The sequence below is a fragment of the Salvelinus alpinus genome, chromosome 2 (assembly GCF_045679555.1).
Source record: "Salvelinus alpinus chromosome 2, SLU_Salpinus.1, whole genome shotgun sequence".
In the NCBI taxonomy this organism is placed as follows: Eukaryota; Metazoa; Chordata; class Actinopteri; order Salmoniformes; family Salmonidae; genus Salvelinus; species Salvelinus alpinus.
In genome coordinates this window covers 31896899-31917543 of record NC_092087.1, presented here as the reverse complement: position 1 = coordinate 31917543, position 20645 = coordinate 31896899, and the positions used below count along the sequence as shown (strand labels likewise).

At 44.7% G+C, this 20645-nt stretch overlaps 1 protein-coding gene across 1 annotated transcript in view; it reads left to right on the top strand.

Moving 5' to 3' along the window:
- Positions 1-454: 454 nt before the first annotated feature.
- Positions 455-20645, top strand: part of LOC139558952 (transcription factor EB-like) — a 69843-nt gene continuing 49652 nt past the window's right edge. Inside the window, exon 1 of the mRNA XM_071374514.1 lies at positions 455-720. The gene's annotated coding sequence lies outside the window, so the exon portion shown is untranslated. The remainder of the gene's footprint in view (positions 721-20645) is intronic.

Genomic DNA, 20645 nt, shown 5'->3' with positions numbered 1-20645 from the left:
TCTCTTTGGGCATATTGTGGTCAAGTTGCAGTCTAGAAATGATTTGTAATTATGTTCAGGCCCCCTGACCATCGCTCTAGAAAAAGATCATCCTGCAGCTGAATCTGGTTGATAATCCGCCCTAAAGCCTAGGCTACCTGATTCAGGATGATGTTGGCTTGGCGACCTCGCTGAAACAGATCCATTCAGTTTCAATACCATGCTATAATTGCAACACACATGCACGCATTAGTGAGAGGGAAGGAAAGGAAGGTGTGCATTAGAAAAATTGTCAGGCAGTCAGGAATGAGTGACCATTAAAGCCAATCCTGGGGCAACCATGAGCTGCGTGCACTGACAGTCAACGGGCATAACGTCACTCTCCCGAAAATACCCGTCCAACAGAACTACATCCCCCAGAATTCCCATCACGCTCTGCCATTGGTGGCCGGAGTTGTCACAAGTGCATACAGGTGACCAGGGACGCTCCGAACTCCGCTGACAACATCACAGCCAGCGGGACGAAAACAATCAGCAGCTGGAGAGCCACGGGAGAGTAGCAGCCATTCTACTGAAATTAGAACGCACAAAGACGCTTCTTTTATTTATTTGTATTTTTTTGCGTAGTATGTGTGTGAGGGTCCCAGCCTTTCCGCGGACAGTATCGGAGCGCACTGGTGGAAGACCCACCTAGTTTCCAGAACCTGACTCTAACTTCGTATCGTCTGACCTTCATAGCGGGTAAGTGATATTCCACCGCTGAACTTCTGCTGCGCAAATCCACCACAAATGGGTCAACTCTGGAAAAGTCACTGGGTTGCATGTATTGTGCGCCATAGTTCAACAGAACTTTGCAAATAGATTTCATGGTCATCTTGAAAGAATGAAAGTTAATTATCTCGAGCGTTCACTGACACTGCTAGATAAAAAGGCATGTGTTTTTATAAAAAAGGGCTTATAGTTTTAGTGCATTGAAAACACATTTTATATAACATTGTTTGCCTAATAAACAGTAGGCTAGGCAACTACATGTATTTGTTGATTTAAGTTGGTTGTCTAGTCAGCTTCTTATTGTAAAGTTATTGGTATTTTTCTTTAAACATTGACAGCTACGAACATGGTAAGATCAATGTTTATGCTATGTTTAGTGCATTTTAGTGCACTTTCTCCTGAACTGTCAAATTCAATATCTTACCCAGATGCCTTTGCCATTTATGACCAACCTCTGGTTTCCGTGCAGCGCAGAGAAGGACTGGGCATATCATTGAAGACACTCTATCCAGAGCTATGCTGCTGCTATGTACAAGCTGTGTTTGTGATACTCAATACATGTAACGAGAACTGCTGTAAAGCTGCGCGCGGGGCACCAGACAGAGCCGAGCGATGGCCTCTCCTTCGCGGTCTACCGCGCGATCTTTCCGCTTAGTTACATACAGGGTGTGTTTGTTGTATGTGTGTGTGCATGTAGGCCATCATGTAGTAGGTTATGTTTGTGTTTATATATAGCAGGAGGGTTATTTCTACCTCGGTTTTGTTGCGCAATGTGAATACTTCTCACTGGGTTGTGTGATGTTTGCTGTAACTCGAACAACCTACGCCACGGACAAAGCCCTGTGAAGTGATGTCACATTCTGGGTGGTGGTCTTACAATACTTGACTGCTGCACCCAATGTCATCTGTTGGGTTTTACCTGTTGAATATTTAGGCAAGATATCCAGTGCTTTACCAGTTCTCTCTCTCGTTGGAGCACTCTCTCTTCCCATTGAGGGAAAAATAAGGAGCAGAAAAAAAGAGGGGATGAGGAGAGAGAGAGAGAGAGTGAGAGTGCTCCAACGAGAGAGAGAGTGCTCCAACGCTCACCTCGCTGTAGTCCATACTAGGCCTATTTGCAATAAATGTAATCCCATGAATATGACTAATAGCTCATTGTAATAACACACAATGAGACCTAGGGGTCCATTGCCTGACCCATCACTGGTCCATTTGATCATGCAGGCCATTTAGGACAATAGTGTTGAAAGGTCATTTGGTCAGGCCAAGTCAACTGGCCTATTGTCCATCTCACTATTATCTGACTATACGCCACTGTTATGTTTTAGAGGGAATCTCCCATTCTCACCCTGACTCAACAACTTTCACTATTAGGCCATTTCTCAGAAATGTCTTTATCAGTGTGACCTCAAAGCAACCTACTGACAAGGATTCATGTTCATATGCTCAATATCAGCAGGAGACAAGTCAAGTTTCAAGCAGAAACTGTGGATAAAATGATATCTGAGCCATTTTTGGAAGTAGTGGTAGACAGTTAAACTGGTATAACTAGTTAGTAACTTTCTGTAATTATATATCACATGTGTATTTCTACAGGTCATCAGCAGCACCACAGTGTAATATGGTGAACATGCAGTAGACTAGACCCAGACTCTGTAAATTAGGAAATCACTATTTGAGGAATGTGGATAGATGGACCTTTGTTTGGACGCGGAGGGATGCCTCTTATAAGCCCTGTCTGTCTGCAACACTCCCAGCATCCCCTCTGTTCTTCCATACAGGATGACTAACCTGACTTGTGTCCCATTATGGGCCGGGTTCGATGCCCGATGAGATGTAAATATACTATAAGTTGAACACAATGTGCAGGTGAATGAGGCTGAGGTGAGATCAGATAGATACTGAAGACAGGGAGCCTCTTCTCCACTCTGTGACCACGGTTCAAGATAAACAACAAGTCACAGATCATTGACAGGTATCTACAGTAGTGGCAGAGCACGCTCCACTCTCTGCTGCGTTAGTTCACACACACACACACACACACACACTAACAGGTTCAGCTGGAGGTCAGAGGACATATGGGAGGTAGAGGAACGACAGGCCTAGGGCGGCCATGTTTGTTTTGATGCGTCTGACTGACTCCAGATCAGATACACACTGACAGGACAGACAGGCTTGGAGAGAAGGTTACTCTGACACACACACACACACACACACACACACACACACACACACACACACACACACACACACACACACAGACTGGTGAATCCAAGTGTGTATCAGTTGCTATTGGTACAATCATGCAAGGTATAGGCCTACAGTAGACTCAGACTGAGTTGTATCTTTCCATTGCATGTGTTTGTTTAATATCGGCCTCAAATTTCCATTCTCTTGGCGAGACACAAACCCCGCTTCTGTGTGTGTGTCTCAGTGCTGTGCATGACTGTTTGTGCTGTAGCTCATGAATTACAAAAATGTATGTTGCCAATGACAAATATGAGAGGAGACAGTATTGCTAGCCCTTTCTTTGTAATATTTTAATGAAGATATTGAATGACTGTCTGGTATCTGAGATCGGACATCTTAATATGATTTAGTTATGAAACCATTGAACTAAATCCAGGTACACAGCCATTGACCTGCTCGCACAGAGACCTTGTGTGTGTGTGTGTGTGTGTGTGTGTGTGTGTGTGTGTGTGTGTGTGTGTGTGTGTGTGTGTGTGTGTGTGTGTGTGTGTGTGTGTGTGTGTGTGTGTGTGTGTGTGTGTGTGTGTGTGTTAGTTGGTGCCAGTTGGGCCTTTTTCTGTTAATGTGCAACCTGATCTGGACTGTCTCTCTCCTCTCTCTCCAAGACAGCTGATTGAGCTGGGGGGGGGGGGGGTTGGGGGGTGAAAGGTCAGAGGCTGTTGAAATCAAACTGATCAGCTTGGCTTTCAAAACAAAATGCACACAAACTACTCTTGGAACATTTCAGTCTGCAGAAACTCACCGTAGGTCATATTGGGGACATTGTTTCTATTTCCTCAGAAAGGTGTGTGTCAGCTGTGAGACAGAACCTGATGGGCTTGTTCCAGTGCTCATGTTATGTCTGTATCCTGTTTGCTGTGTGTGTGTGAGCTGTATTTTGGACTAGTATATTGGACTAGTGTCCACATGGAAGTGGTGGTGACAGGGTTCATTTACTACAGGTAAACACAGGCACCCAGAGATGGGGTCAGTGGTGCCTGTGATCAGATGAGAAAGAGCAGCAGGTGTGTGTGTGTAAACACAGCCCCATCTCTTTCCCCATTCCATGTGGCACCGAGGACCCAGAGCCCTAAAGAGCAGGAGCAAAAGGTCTCCCATTAAGCCCGGCCCTGGTTCCTAGAAATCTGCTTATTGTAACACTTCCGTGCGGAGCTGTCTAATGGGTGTTTACTAGAATGCATTCATGGCTGAGGCCTCAGTAGCACACACAAGGTCTGTCATATTGACTGATATCACTTACATTAGGCAGGTTTCCATTGACCCAGGTTTATGCGACAAAATCCTTGCGAAATGTGTAATGGAAACGGCAGATATAGGATACATTTGAAAATAAATCTACATTTTTTTATCTGTTCGACAGGGGTGGATTTTTCTTTAGTCAAACTTTATTGCGGCCAAATGATGATGGAAACAGTGTTTTTGAATACATTATGATTAGAGAATAATTTTGAAGGTATGCAGGGTAAGTCATCGCGTAGCTATAAAACCTAAATATTTAGGCTTACTTTTTGCTAAATACATTTTTTCTGCAATCAAAAAAGGTCCAACTGGCACTAACATTCTCATGTGCCAACATATCAGCACGATCCATGCCACGGTGAAACCTGCACTCCCGTAGAGTTTAAATAATTGGATGGGGAAACTTGCATCCAGCCGACCAGAAAAGCAAGACAAAGAAATGCAGGCATTCTTGAAGGTCAGGACAAGGATTGGCACATGAGAATGATTTGAATATGGCAAATATTAGTCCATTTTTGCTTTCTCTCCATGCTGTCCTTTGGTGGCTACCTGAGACATGAAACACATAGGTGGGATGGCATTATTAACGTATAATTTGCCTAAATTGATCATGTAAACACGTCAACTACTTAATTATTCTTCGACACTCTAGGTTTTTATGAATGATGATATTTATTTTGGTCTACCGTCATTACGTTCAGTTGTTTTTATCATCACAAGATGCACCATAGCAGGTAATTGTCACATCTATTTTCTATGCAAACGTTCTAAATGTCGACAAAAAAATCACTGGACAAGTTAATGGAAACATTGCTACTATGTAATAACTATGTAATAACTACAACATACTAGCTACTATGTAATAACTATGTAATAACTACTACATACTAGCTACTATGTAATAACTATGTAATAACTACTACATACTAGCTACTATGTAATAACTATGTAACAACTACTACATACTAGCTACTATGTAATAACTATGTAACAACTACTACATACTAGCTACTATGTAATAACTATGTAACAACTACTACATACTAGCTACTATGTAATAACTATGTAACAACTACTACATACTAGCAACTATGTAATAACTATGTAACAACTACTACATACTAGCTACTATGTAATAACTATGTAACAACTACTACATACTAGCTACTATGGGAAATAATGATGTTGACCTTCAATGATTTGCAACTGAAGTCACGTACAGTGCATTCAGAAAGTATTCAGACCCCTTAACTTTTTCCACATTTTGTTACGTTACAGCCTTATTCCAAAATGGATGAAATAGTTTCCCCCCTCATCAATCTACAGACAATACCCCATAATGACAAGCAAAAACAGGTTTTCTGAAATTGTTGCAAATTTATTCAAATAAAATTTTTGAAATATCACATTTACATAAGTTTTCAGACCCTTTACTCAGTACTTTGTTGAAGCACCTTTGGCAGCAATTACAGCCTCAAGTCTTCTTGGGTATGACACTACAAGCTTGGCACACCTGTATTTGGGGAGTTTCTCCCATTCTTCTCTGCAGATCCTCTCAAGGTCTGTCAGGTTGGATGGGGAACATCGCTGCACAGCTATTTTCAGGTCTCTCCAGGGATGTTCGATCAGGTTCAAGCCTGGGCTCTGGCTGGGCCACTCAAGGACATTCAGAGACTTGTCCTAAAGCCACTCCTGCGTTGTCTTGGCTGTGTGCTTAGGGTCATTGTCCTGTTGGAAAGTGAATCTTTACTGCAGTCTGAGGTCCTGAGCACTCTGGAGCAGGTTTTCATCAAGGATCTCTCTGTACTTTGATCCGTTCATCTTTCCCTCGATCCTGACTAGTCTCCCAGTCCCTGCTGCTGAAAAACATCAGCATGATGCTGCCACCACCATGCTTCACCATAGGGATGGTGCCAGGTTTCCTCCAGATGTGACGATTGGCATTCAGGCCAAAGAGTTCAATCTTCATTTCATCAGACCAGAGAATCTTGTTTCTCATGGTCTGAGAGTCTTTAGGTGCCTTTTGGCAAACTCCAAGTGGGCTGTCGTGTGCCTTTTACTGAGGAGTGGCTTCTGTCTGGCCACTCTACCATAAAGGCCTGATAGGTGGAGTGCTGCAGAGATGGTTGTCCTTCTGGATGGTTCTCCCATCTCCACAGAGGAACTCTGGAGCTCTGTCAGAGTGATCATCGGGTCACCTCCCTGACCAAGGCCCTTCTCCCCTGATTGCTCAGTTTGGCTGGACTGCCAGCTCTATGAAGAGTCTTGGAGGTTCCAAACTTCTTCTATTTAAGAATGATGTAGGCCACTGTATTCTTGGGGACCTTCAATGCTACAGAAATGTTTTGGTACCCTTCCCCAGATCTGTGCCTCGACACAATCCTGTCTCGGAGCCCTATGGACAATTCCTTCGACCTTATGGCTTGGTTTTTGCTCTGACGTCCACTGTAAACTGTGGGACTTTATATAGACAGGTGTTTGCCTTTCCAAGTCATGTCCAATCAAATTACTTTACCACAGGCGGACTCCAAGTTGTAGAAACATCTCAAATAAGATATTTCTGTTTTTAATTGTTAATATATTTGCAAACATTTCTTAAAACCAGTTTTCGTTTTGTCATTATGGGGTATTGTGTGTAGATTGATCATCATTTGTTTTATTTAATCCATTTTAGAATAATGTATCAAAATGTGGAAAAAGTCAAGGGGTCTGAATTCTTTCCAAATGCAATGTAGGGTGGCAAATCTAACAATTGTGGGAAAATTGATTTCCACTTGCTCCCTAACAAGTACTGGCATATTCTGCCAATCACTACTGTGTTCTCCTCTTCCTTTTTGTTTTAAAAACCAAAACACCAGGGACAGACAGACACCTGACCAGGGTGATGTGATGAGATTGGGGGGTGGGGGGTTTTGAAACATGTGCTGAATGTGTGACACTACTTCCTCTTCTTAGCCCCGCCCTCAGGGTCCCACTTCCTCTTTCTGGGTCTGAGATTTTGTGGTCTGTGTATCACCTCTTTGCTTGGTAGTAGTCATTTCTGGAGCCTGCTGGAGTTTTTCCTGACCACATGACCATAAAACATTTTGGGCCCACATTATAGGCTACAACGAAGGCTAAGAGTTCTTCCTGGCCAGCTCATATGGTCACTAGAAACTCCTGACCCTGTAAACTTTTCATAGCTAGTGCTACCAAACGTTTCCATATAATATAGCCTACACCATCACAATAAAGACATGATTTATTTTAGACAGGTTTAAAGAAACATGATTTGAAGAAAATGTTGTCTATTTCAGAAGAACAGAATAGCATCCTCTGAGTTGTCCTTGTGTTAGGTCCTGATCTGGCTATATGACTGTGGGCTACACTAGTTCATTTAGCGGATGAGATTTGCTTAGCATTATTTTATAGTTTGAAGAATACAATTGAACATAGCTCAATAAAATAAAGTATATTTTCTCCAAATTATTTGAGGGAGTGTGCACATGCGTCTATTATGTGTTGAGCGGTTAACAAAGACACAGGTTCTCCTATATGCTTCATTTAGAGTTATTTATGCAACTTTAGTTGTGATACAAATGTTGGGCTATATGTTTGATTTTTAATACATTCTAAGGCAGCATGATGAGACTCTAATGATGATTTGAAAAAAGTAGCATGAAAGGCATGAGCTCTACTTTGTTTATTTTGCGTAGGCTGTACACACTTCATCTGTCTATCATTCACAATTTGACAAGCACTTGATAATGCCTCAAATTTCCCGGCTGCATCCCCTTTTTGTGGCCGTAATGCCCCCTAAAAAAATCCATGCCTTTTGCAGCCAGTGGCATTTCTGCCCTTGGGCTGAATAAAATCATTATAATTCCGTTCTCCCTGCTGCGTGCCAAAGCACCTCTCACTCAAATGGCTCTCAGTCACGTGATCAGGTCTTTCTCACAGGCTACAAGTAAAGACGGATACATCGGGGATGCAACTGCCTGCGTCCTTATCCAATTCTGAGGTGTAAATTGAAGATATTGGAAGAACTGTCCACATCTACTTTTCATCAGCCAACAAGATGAGTATGCATAACAAACAGCAAAGCACTAGCCTGTGTCAATCAACTATCTCCCATAGTACAAAGTTGACCTATTCTGTTCAGTGCGAGAAATAAATATTCCAAACAGTTGTGGGATGCGATAGATCCCAAATTAATACAACAACTAGCATCAACTGTTTTAAGCAATGAACCTGACGCTACAAATGAGAACATTTAGCTTAAAATGTTGATCAACTATTAGGCTATTTCTTCACATTATAAGTGCAGCAATGCGCACACGGCAGGAGGCTATAAGCATGAATGTTCCATTAGCAGGAAAACACCGTTCTCAAAAGTGACCACAAATGTGATTAGGCATGTAATGCTGTTATTATAAAGGTGCATTTTTATGGTGAAATGATCTCCCCACACTTGAAACTCACGCACTACATATGCATGCCAGTTAGGCTCTACACCAGTTGTAAAGTGGATTAGTGTGCTTCATTTTAACAAATGATCTGGCCACTAGTTGTGATACCGACCTAATCTAAACATATAGGCCTATGGGCAAGGCTACATGAAGAGTGTGACTATGATTTGAAAAAGTTGCAAAAAAAGCATGGGCATCATTCACAAGCGATAATACATCATTCACAAGTAATAATACATCATTCACAAGTAATAATACATCATTCACAAGCAATAATACATCATTCACAAGTGATAATACATCATTCACAAGTAATAATACATCATTCACAAGCAATAATACATCATTCACAAGTGATAATACATCATTCACAAGCAATAATACATCATTCACAAGTGATAATACATCATTCACAAGTAATAATACATCATTCACAAGTAATAATACATCATTCACAAGCAATAATACATCATTCACAAGCGATAATACATCATTCACAAGTAATAATACATCATTCACAAGTAATAATACATCATTCACAAGTAATAATACATCATTCACAAGTAATAATACATCATTCACAAGCAATAATACATCATTCACAAGCGATAATACATCATTCACAAGTGATAATACATCATTCACAAGTGATAATATATCATTCACAAGCAATAATACATCATTCACAAGTGATAATACATCATTCACAAGCAATAATACATCATTCACAAGTGATAATACATCATTCACAAGTAATAATACATCATTCACAAGTAATAATACATCATTCACAAGCGATAATACATCATTCACAAGTAATAATACATCATTCACAAGTGATATTACATCATTCACAAGCGATAATACATCATTCACAAGTGATAATACATCATTCACAAGTAATAATACATCATTCACAAGTAATAATACATCATTCACAAGTAATAATACATCATTCACAAATGATAATACATCATTCACAAGCGATAATACATCATTCACAAGCGATAATACATCATTCACAAGCGATAATACATCATTCACAAGCGATAATACATCATTCACAAGCGATAATACATCATTCACAAGCGATAATACATCATTCACAAGTAATAATACATCATTCACAAGTAATAATACATCATTCACAAGTAATAATACATCATTCACAAGCAATAATACATCATTCACAAGTAATAATACATCATTCACAAGCAATAATACATCATTCACAAGTAATAATACATCATTCACAAGTAATAATACATCATTCACAAGCGATAATACATCATTCACAAGCGATAATACATCATTCACAAGTGATAATACATCATTCACAAGCAATAATACATCATTCACAAGCGATAATACATCATTCACAAGTGATAATACATCATTCACAAGCAATAATACATCATTCACAAGTAATAATACATCAATAATACATCAATAAAATATCCCAATGCCCCAGGGCAGTGATTGGGATATTGCCCTGTGTAGGTTGTCGTCTTTCGGATGGGACGTTAAACGGGTGTCCTGACTCTCTGAGGTCATTAAAGATCCCATGTGTAACGGCAGCCTTCCTCCTCTTCGTCCGAAGAGGAGGTGTAGCAGGGATCGGACCAAGACGCAGCGTATTCCGTGTTCAACATGATTTAATCAACAAGACGAAAACTGTGAACACTTACAACGATACAAAATAACAAATGTGGCAAACCGATACAGCCCTATCTGGTGCAGAGAAAACACAGAGACAGGAAACAACCACCCACAAACCCCAACACAAAACAAGCCACCTATATATGATTCCCAATCAGAGACAACACAAAACATCTGCCTCTGATTGAGAACCATATTAGGCCAAACATAGAAATAGACAAACTAGACACACAACATAGAATGCCCACCCAGCTCACGTCCTGACCAACACTAAAACAAGCAAAACACACAAGAACTATGGTCAGAACGTGACACCATGGCACTTATCGTAAGAGTAGGGGTGTTAACCCCGGTGTCCTGGCTAAATTCCCAATCTGGCCCTCAAATCATCACAGTCACCTAATAATCCCCAGTTTACAATTGGCTCATTCATCCCCTTCCTCTCCCCTGTAACTATTCCCCAGGTCGTTGCTGTAAATGAGAATGTGTTCTCAGTCAACTTACCTGGTAAAATAACGGATAAATAAAAAACATTTTCACAAGTAATAATACATCATTCACAAGTGATAGGCTAGTATTGTCACTAATCACACTATTCTTAATATAATGTTGTCTTTACATATACTAAAGGACATATGTGTTAAATTTGTGTAGATTTAGAATGGACCATTTATCATGCGCCTGTCTCAAAACAGGGGCAGCGGGAAAAATACATTACATCTACAGTATGCACTTAAATAGAGAATGGAGGACGCTTTTCCTGTGGTTCAGGCAGGCAGGTAGTTTGGTAGGCTACTAATAAGCATCAGCATCAGAGCTTGGAGGAACCTCATTACTGTGACTAAACGGTCACGTGGAATTTGACTGCCGTCATGACTCCACTGGTGTGGCTGTAATACGGTCACCGTAACTGTCACGCCCTGGCCATAGAGAGGGTTTTAGTCTCTATTTTGGTTAGGCCAGGGTGTGATTAGGGTGGGCAATCTATGTGTTGTATTTCTTTGTTTTTGGCCGAGTGTGGTTCCCAATCAGAGGCAGCTGTCTATCTTTGTCTCTGATTGGGAATCATACTTAGGCAGCCTTTTCCCACCTGTGTTTTCTGTTTTGTGTCTGCACCTTACAGGACTGTTTAGTGTCTGCACCTTACAGGACTGTTTAGTGTCTGCACCTTACAGGACTGTTTAGTGTCTGCACCTTACAGGACTGTTTAGTGTCTGCACCTTACAGGACTGTTTCGTTTCTCACTTTGTTATTTTGCTTGAGTGTTTTTGGTGAATAAATGATCATGAACACGTCCCACGGTGCGCTTTGGTCCACTTCTTCAGACGAGCGTTACAGTAACAACCCTATCTGAGTCCATATTTCCTCCTAAATGCAATAGAATAAATCTGCAGGCCTCAATCCCAAATGAATTGACTCAGTCCAACCCAACACCACTTTATTGGCAGGAAAAACATGAACAACATTACCAAAGCAGAGCGATAGGAAGAGATGAGAAAATGAAGGTAGCCTACTGAATATGGATTGATTATGTAACACACTCAATCAGCCTGTTATGTGAACGGGATGACGTAAAGATAAACTCTACTATATCCTACACACATACACACACATACAGTATTCACACCCACACTTTCTCCCAGGCTGTTAAGTGAGGGTGAAGACACTAAAGACTATCTGTCTGTCCTACCATCCCTCCAGCTCAGTACTCAGACAAAGTTTTTTCTAGTGCTTAAAGCTGTTGGATATCAGCACTTCTGTCAGTGTTTAAATCACTCCTTCCCTTAGTGATGATAGCAGTACCTCAGCTCGCTGTCCTCCCTCCTCTCTAAGTTCAGTCTCAGCAGAACACTTATCTAGCAGGATTAGTAACGCTGGAAATCACAGCTATTTTAATAGGTTCTATATGACACAGATATGCTTTATTTGATAAAAACCTTCCTATTTTGGTCACAGGGAATTATTCACAGGCGCTGACAGCTTGTCTGTGTGATGGTGGGCTTGATTGTGCTTCTTTAATGTGTGTGTGCAGCATTCCTGTCTGGTGTTAAATTCACCAGAAACCCCTTCATGTTTGGTGATAGTAAAGGCGTTGCTGAGCAGATCCTGAGTTTCTGTTATAGTGACTCCCATGATGATGTCACCAGTATTAGCACATTGAGATATGATGCACGTACACTGTTTATTATTCTGTCAGCATTTACCGACACGGCCACCATCGGCAACAGCCCTCTACGCTCACTGACTAAGCTCCCAAAACATCTTACCCCTTCTCTCTCGCTCTCCCTCAGCCTTCCTCGCTTCCCTGTCCTCTCTCTGTCTGTCCCTGCTAGCCCATGTCTCTCTCTGTCTCTGTCTCTGTCTCTCTCTGCTAGCCCATCTCTGTCTCTGTCTCTCTCTGTCTCTCTCGTGTCTCTCTCTGCTAGCCCATCTCTCTCTCGGTCTCTCTCTGTCTCTCTCTGTGTTTCTCTCTGTCTCTGTCTGTCTCTCTCTGCTAGCCCATCTCTCTCTCTGTCTCTCTCTGTCTCTCTCTGCTAGCCCATCTCTCTCTCTGTCTCTCTCTGTCTCTGTCTCTCTCTGCTAGCCCATCTCTCTCTCGGTCTCTCTCTGTCTCTCTCTGTGTTTCTCTCTGTCTCTGTCTGTCTCTCTCTGCTAGCCCATCTCTCTCTCTGTCTCTCTCTGTCTCTCTCTGTCTCTCTCTGCTAGCCCATCTCTCTCTCTGTCTCTCTCTGTCTCTGTCTCTCTCTGCTAGCCCATCTCTCTCTCTGTCTCTCTCTGTCTCTCTCTGTGTTTCTCTCTGTCTCTGTCTGTCTCTCTCTGCTAGCCCATCTCTCTCTCTGTCTCTCTCTGTCTCTCTCTGCTAGCCCATCTCTCTCTCTGTCTCTCTCTGTCTCTGTCTCTCTCTGCTAGCCCATCTCTCTCTCTGTCTCTCTCTGTCTCTCTCTGTGTTTCTCTCTGTCTCTGTCTGTCTCTCTCTGCTAGCCCATCTCTCTCTCTGTCTCTCTCTGTGTTTCTCTCTGTCTCTCTCTCTGTCTCTCTCTGTCTCTGTGCGTGTGAATGTAGATGCCAGCTAGGTCAAAGGCAGGCATAGTTGTCATACTTTAAAGTGAGCAGCTCCCTGCTAATCCCCCCCTGATGTGGCGAGAGGGGGAGGGACAGAGAAAGAGATTGGGAGAGAGAGAAAAAGCGAGTTGCAAAGATAGAACAACAACAGTAACACAATTAGACCCAACCAAATCATGAGAAAACAAAAATATATAATTTAAAAAACATGGCAAACTGGAATGTTGACCCTAAACAGAAAGTACACAGTGGAAGTATACCTGACCACTGTGACTGACTTTAATTAAGGGAGGCGTTGACTATGTACAGACTCTGAGCATTGCTATTGAGAGAAGCTGCCATATGCAGACCAGGCTATTTGCACACTGCCCACAAAATGAGGTGGAAACTGAGCTGCACTTCCTAACCTCCTGCCAAATATATGGCCATATTAGAGACACATACTTCCCTCAGATTACACAGACCCACAAAGAATTCCAAAACAAATCCAATTTTGATAAACTCCCAAATCTACTGGGTGAAATACCAGTGTGCATCACAGCAGCAAGATTGGTGACCTGTTGCCACAAGAAAAGGGCAACCAGTGAAGAACAAACACCATTGTAAATACAACCCATATTTATGTTTATTTATTTTCCCTTTTGTACTGAGGGGGAAGAGGCGTTGCCGTGCCCTCTTCACAACTCTGAGGGTGTAAAAAAAAAAATATATATAATAATCTTGTCGACAGAGAGTCGTCTGTTTATTCGACCAATCGATTGGTCGGAATGGTTAAACGTTTATTTTTCCATATATAGACACACCCTATATTTGAATAAAATCCACTATATGTATGCTACTGAGCTTGTCTGATGCTTTATGCTCCTCCCGCTGATGCTGGCTTTCGCAGATTCTGCTTTTAAGCTCCTGAAGTTAACCGGTAATAGGCTACACCAGCGGCCGACAACCTTTTACATTTGGAGTGACGAGTTATCATACCATTTCTACTGATCTGCGCACCAGTTGTGATTTTCATCTGCACATTTTCATGGAACAGTATAATTTAATTTATAATAAGGTCTTCATAGCTCAAAATCAATGTCATGTGGCTATTAATCAAAACTCCAGCTAAATGAAAATGATACAAATCTAAAAGTAACTTCTATTGCCAATATGTAAAAAGAGACTACATAAAGCCAACAAATAAAAACATTGCAGCCTGCAGGTAGAAAATATCCTGATTTCAAAATGAGTATTCTATAAATCACATTGTCTACGCCTGGCCGGTCTGCAAGGAACTGGAAACATTGTATCAACTATCTTGGTCAACCTGAAGCTTGCAATATTGTAATTTTCAGTTTCCTGCACAGTGAGCTCTGGACAGACCGACACAGCTGTAGGCTATCCGCTGTAGGCTATCCGCTGTAGGCTATCCGCTGTAGGCTATCCGCTGTAGGCTATCCGCTGTAGGCTATCCGCTGTAGGCTATCCGCTGTAGGCTATCAGCTGTAGGCTCTCAGCTGTAGGCTCTCAGCTGTAGGCTCTCAGCTGTAGGCTATCAGCTGTAGGCTATCCGCTGCAGGCTATCCGCTGCAGGCTATCCGCTGCAGGCTATCCGCTGTAGGCTATCAAAAAAGTAATCAGCTGGGCCTATGTTATGACGTTTCCACAGGATCAGAGGATGACATTTTGTTATCAAAAGGGAGAGAGCTGGAAATGTTTTTCAAATAGACTACGTTGAGGAACTATTGTCATTCTCAATGGATGTAAAAACACACTTTGTTCTCTTACTGTTTGTTACTTACAGTGATGGTGAGTTAAGACAATCAGAAATACTATCAGATCCCCCAGTAGGCACATTTCTAGGTCTACATCTGATTTCTAGGTCTACATTTGATTTCTAGGTCTACATAGGTCTACATTTGATTTCTAGGTCTACATTTGATTTCTAGGTCTACATTTGATTTCTAGGTCTACATAGGTCTACATTTGATTTCTAGGCCCACATTTACACTCAGGCCAGGTAGCCTAGGCCTAGTTCTATGTGTAATCAAGAGTCTTTACTCAAGATTAACAGGAGTGATCCAAACAAAAGACAATGAATACATTGACTCGTAAATGGAATTAAATAAACCTTTTTTCTCAAGGTTATCCTAGTTTGTGCGCTCTGCCAACAACGTGTCCACTCCTACAGTGACAACAGTAAGACTGAAATAATAATAAAAATACTTTATATGGACAAATAAAACTCATAGAATGAAAAGGAAAGTTTTACATCTTCCTAAATCTGAGGGTGGTTTTAAACTTCCAGACATGGAATTGTATCAACTCACCACCCAGGCTTTTACTTGCCACATGTAGTTAAATTCACTACAGAGGAACAATGGGAACATATTGAAGATGCTCATCCACCTAGTTCCAGTGAAGGGAAATCTTAACGCTACAGCATACAATGACATTCTAGACCATTTCTGTGCTTCCAACTTTGTGGCATCAGTTTGGGGAAGGGCCTGCACAGAGCCCTGACCTCAACCCCATCGAACAACTTTGGGATGAATTGGAACGCCGACTGTGAGCCAGGCCTAATCGCCCAACATCAGTGCCCGACCTCACTAATGGTCTTGTGGCTGAAGCAATGTTCCAACATCTAATGGAAAGCCTTCCCAGAAGAGTGGAGGCTGTTATAGCAGCAAAGGGAGGACCTGTTACGCGGAGCAGGTGAACCCAAGAGCAGACTCAGACGAGGAAACTGGGATAAGGTGACCAAGGTATTTATTGAAAAACGGGGAAGATGGGGTGAAGGCCAGGGAAAGCTCTGGCGGGTTGCAGGGAGCCAGGTGCTGAAGCTGAGGCTGGAGCGAGGGGAATTAGGGCTGGGTAAGCAGGTCTGGAGAGGAATCCAAGGAAACAGTAGAGTGGGGAGTCCAGGACAGGGTAGAAGGACTGACAGGACAGGGTAGAAGGACTGACAGGACAGGGTAGCAGGACTGACAGGACAGGGTAGCAGGACTGACAGGACAGGGTAGCAGGACTGACATGACAGGGTAGCAGGACTGACAAGACAGGGTAGCAGGACTGACAAGACAGGGTAGCAGGACTGACAGGACAGGGTAGCAGGACTGACAGGACAGGGTAGAAGGACTGACAGGACAGGGTAGCAAGACTGACGAGCCGTGGGACTGGAGACAGGGACCAGAGTCGTAGCGGAGAGGACAACGGCGCCAGGCAAGGGAAAACGCGCACAACACGAAAACAGGATCTATGCAGGAACAAACGGCAAAAAACGCAGACTGACTGAGCAGAGGTTACGATCTGGCAGTGTGGAAGTGGCAGGACTGAGTATTTGATTAGGTCTTGATTATGGAACAGGTGCAGCTGGTGGGGATCTGCTCTGCCTCAGCACACCTGTTTCTGCCCACACAATCACACACAGAGAGAGAGAGGGAGAGAGCACTGGGGGAGTGGGGGCAGGTTAGGGAGACACAGGATGAGCAGTAGAGGGCGTGACAGGAGCAGATGTAACAGGACCAACTCCATATTAATGCCCATGATTTTGGAATGAGCTCTTCGACAAGCAGGTGTCCATATACTTTTGATCATATAGTGTACTATAAAGTACAAAAGTTATGGGCAGAATTAGAAAGTTGGCTGTCAGAAGTATTACAATGGAAATTAAGATTTAATCCGTCTGTCAGCATATTTCAAGACATGAAATATGAGTGCTGGAAATCAACCAGTCCTCCGTCGCTAACACAATGGAAATCAACCAGTCCTCCGTCGCTAACACAATGGAAATCAACCAGTCCTCCGTCGCTAACACAATGGAAATCAACCAGTCCTCCGTCGCTAACACAATGGAAATCAACCAGTCCTCCGTCGCTAACACAATGGAAATCAACCAGTCCTCCGTCGCTAACACAATGGAAAGGTCAAATGCTTTATTATCTGAATGTTGAAAGTGCGTGGGTGACGGAGAGAAACAATGGTTTAAAGCGATGAGAGTGATGCGGGAGATGGGGGTGTGAGCAGGTGGGTCTGGGCAGGGTGATGTTGTGGATGGAGATGGGGGTGTGAGCAGGTGGGTCTGGGCAGGGTGATGTTGTGGATGGAGATGGGGGTGTGAGCAGGTGGGTCTGGGCAGGGTGATGTGGATGGAGATGGGGGTGTGAGCAGGTGGGTCTGCGCAGGGTGATGTTGTGGATGGAGATGGGGGTGTGAGCAGGTGGGTCTGGGCAGGGTGATGTTGTGGATGGAGATGGGGGTATGAGCAGGTGGGTCTGGGCAGGGTGATGTTGTGGATGGAGATGGGGGTGTGAGCAGGTGGGTCTGGGCAGGGTGATGTTGTGGATGGAGATGGGGGTGTGAGCAGGTGGGTCTGGGCAGGGTGATGTTGTGGATGGAGATGGGGGTGTGAGCAGGTGGGTCTGGGCAGGGTGATGTTGTGGATGGGGTTGTGAGCAGGTGGGTCTGGGCAAGGTGATGTTGTGGATGGGGGTGTGAGCAGGTGGGTCTGGGCAGGGTGATGTTGTGGATGGGGGTGTGAGCAGGTGGGTCTGGGCAGGGTGATGTTGTGGATGGAGATGGGGGTGTGAGCAGGTGGGTCTGGGCAGGGTGATGTTGTGGATGGAGATGGGGGTGTGAGCAGGTGGGTCTGGGCAGGGTGATGTTGTGGATGGAGATGGGGTGTGAGCAGGTGGGTCTGGGCAGGGTGATGTTGTGGATGGAGATGGGGGTGTGAGCAGGTGGGTCTGGGCAGGGTGATGTTGTGGATGGGGGTGTGAGCAGGTGGGTCTGGGCAGGGTGATGTTGTGGATGGGGGTGTGAGCAGGTGGGTCTGGGCAGGGTGATGTTGTGGATGGGGGTGTGAGCAGGTGGGTCTGGGCAGGGTGATGTTGTGGATGGAGATGGGGGTGTGAGCTGGTGGGTCTGGGCAGGGTGATGTTGTGGATGGAGATGGGGGTGTGAGCAGGTGGGTCTGGGCAGGGTGATGTTGTGGATGGAGATGGGGGTGTGAGCAGGTGGGTCTGGGCAGGGTGATGTTGTGGATGGAGATGGGGGTGTGAGCAGGTGGGTCTGGGCAGGGTGATGTTGTGGATGGAGATGGGGGTGTGAGCAGGTGGGTCTGGGCTGGGTGATGTTGTGGATGGAGATGGGGGTGTGAGCAGGTGGGTCTGGGCAGGGTGATGTTGTGGATGGGGTTGTGAGCAGGTGGGTCTGGGCAGGGTGATGTTGTGGATGGGGGTGTGAGCAGGTGGGTCTGGGCAGGGTGATGTTGTGGATGGAGATGGGGGTATGAGCAGGTGGGTCTGGGCAGGGTGATGTTGTGGATGGAGATGGGGGTGTGAGCAGGTGGGTCTGGGCAGGGTGATGTTGTGGATGGAGATGGGGGTGTGAGCAGGTGGGTCTGGGCAGGGTGATGTTGTGGATGGAGATGGGGGTGTGAGCAGGTGGGTCTGGGCAGGGTGATGTTGTGGATGGGGGTGTGAGCAGGTGGGTCTGGGCAGGGTGATGTTGTGGATGGAGATGGGGGTGTGAGCAGGTGGGTCTGGGCAGGGTGATGTTGTGGATGGAGATGGGGGTGTGAGCAGGTGGGTCTGGGCAGGGTGATGTTGTGGATGGGGGTGTGAGCAGGTGGGTCTGGGCAGGGTGATGTTGTGGATGGAGATGGGGGTATGAGCAGGTGGGTCTGGGCAGGGTGATGTTGTGGATGGAGATGGGGGTGTGAGCAGGTGGGTCTGGGCAGGGTGATGTTGTGGATGGAGATGGGGGTGTGAGCAGGTGGGTCTGGGCAGGGTGATGTTGTGGATGGGGGTGTGAGCAGGTGGGTCTGGGCAGGGTGATGTTGTGGATGGAGATGGGGGTGTGAGCAGGTGGGTCTGGGCAGGGTGATGTTGTGGATGGAGATGGGGGTGTGAGCAGGTGGGTCTGGGCAGGGTGATGTTGTGGATGGGGGTGTGAGCAGGTGGGTCTGGGCAGGGTGATGTTGTGGATGGAGATGGGGTTGTGAGCAGGTGGGTCTGGGCAGGGTGATGTTGTGGATGGGGGTGTGAGCAGGTGGGTCTGGGCAGGGTGATGTTGTGGATGGGGGTGTGAGCTGGTGGGTCTGGGCAGGGTGATGTTGTGGATGGAGATCGGGGTGTGAGCAGGTGGGTCTGGGCAGGGTGATGTTGTGGATGGAGATGGGGGTGTGAGCAGGTGGGTCTGGGCAGGGTGATGTTGTGGATGGAGATGGGGGTGTGAGCAGGTGGGTCTGGGCAGGGTGATGTTGTGGATGGAGATGGGGGTGTGAGCAGGTGGGTCTGGGCAGGGTGATGTTGTGGATGGGGTTGTGAGCAGGTGGGTCTGGGCAGGGTGATGTTGTGGATGGGGGTGTGAGCTGGTGGGTCTGGGCAGGGTGATGTTGTGGATGGAGATGGGGGTGTGAGCAGGTGGGTCTGGGCAGGGTGATGTTGTGGATGGGGTTGTGAGCAGGTGGGTCTGGGCAGGGTGATGTTGTGGATGGGGGTGTGAGCTGGTGGGTCTGGGCAGGGTGATGTTGTGGATGGGGGTGTGAGCTGGTGGGTCTGGGCAGGGTGATGTTGTGGATGGAGATGGGGTGTGAGCAGGTGGGTCTGGGCAGGGTGATGTTGTGGATGGAGATGGGGTGTGAGCAGGTGGGTCTGGGCATGGTGATGTTGTGGATGTTATTGTGCGTCTGTATGTTGTCATTTGTATGTGTATGCTATGTATAGTAAAAAAAATATATAATAAAAACATTGAAAAAAAGAACATGGTATTCCGTCTGGCCCAGCTGCTAAAACTGTTAATTGTTAACATGTTTCAAAGTTTTGCTCCCATCGGCCACGGAGACATCGATCATTTACATCATTTAGCTCTCAGCGAGAACGATTTACAGGAGCAATCGCTCAAGGGGACATCGATTTCTTTTTCACCTAGTCGCCTCGTGATTCAAACCAGCAACCTTTCGGTGACTGGTACAACTCTCTTACCCGCTAGGCTACCTGATCACACAGTCTTACAGAAAAACAGGGGCTTTCATGCAAGGCATAGTGTTATATTCCTTGAAGCGAACATTAAAGGCATTTAGCTCGTTTGGGAGTTCTGCATTGCTGGGCAAGTCATGGCTGGGTTTCCTTTTGTAATCTGTTATCGTCTACAAGTCCTGCCACATACAGTGAGCTCAAAGTATTGGGACAGTGACTCATTTTGTTGTTTTGTCTCTGCACTTTGAAATGATACAATGACTAGGTTATTGAT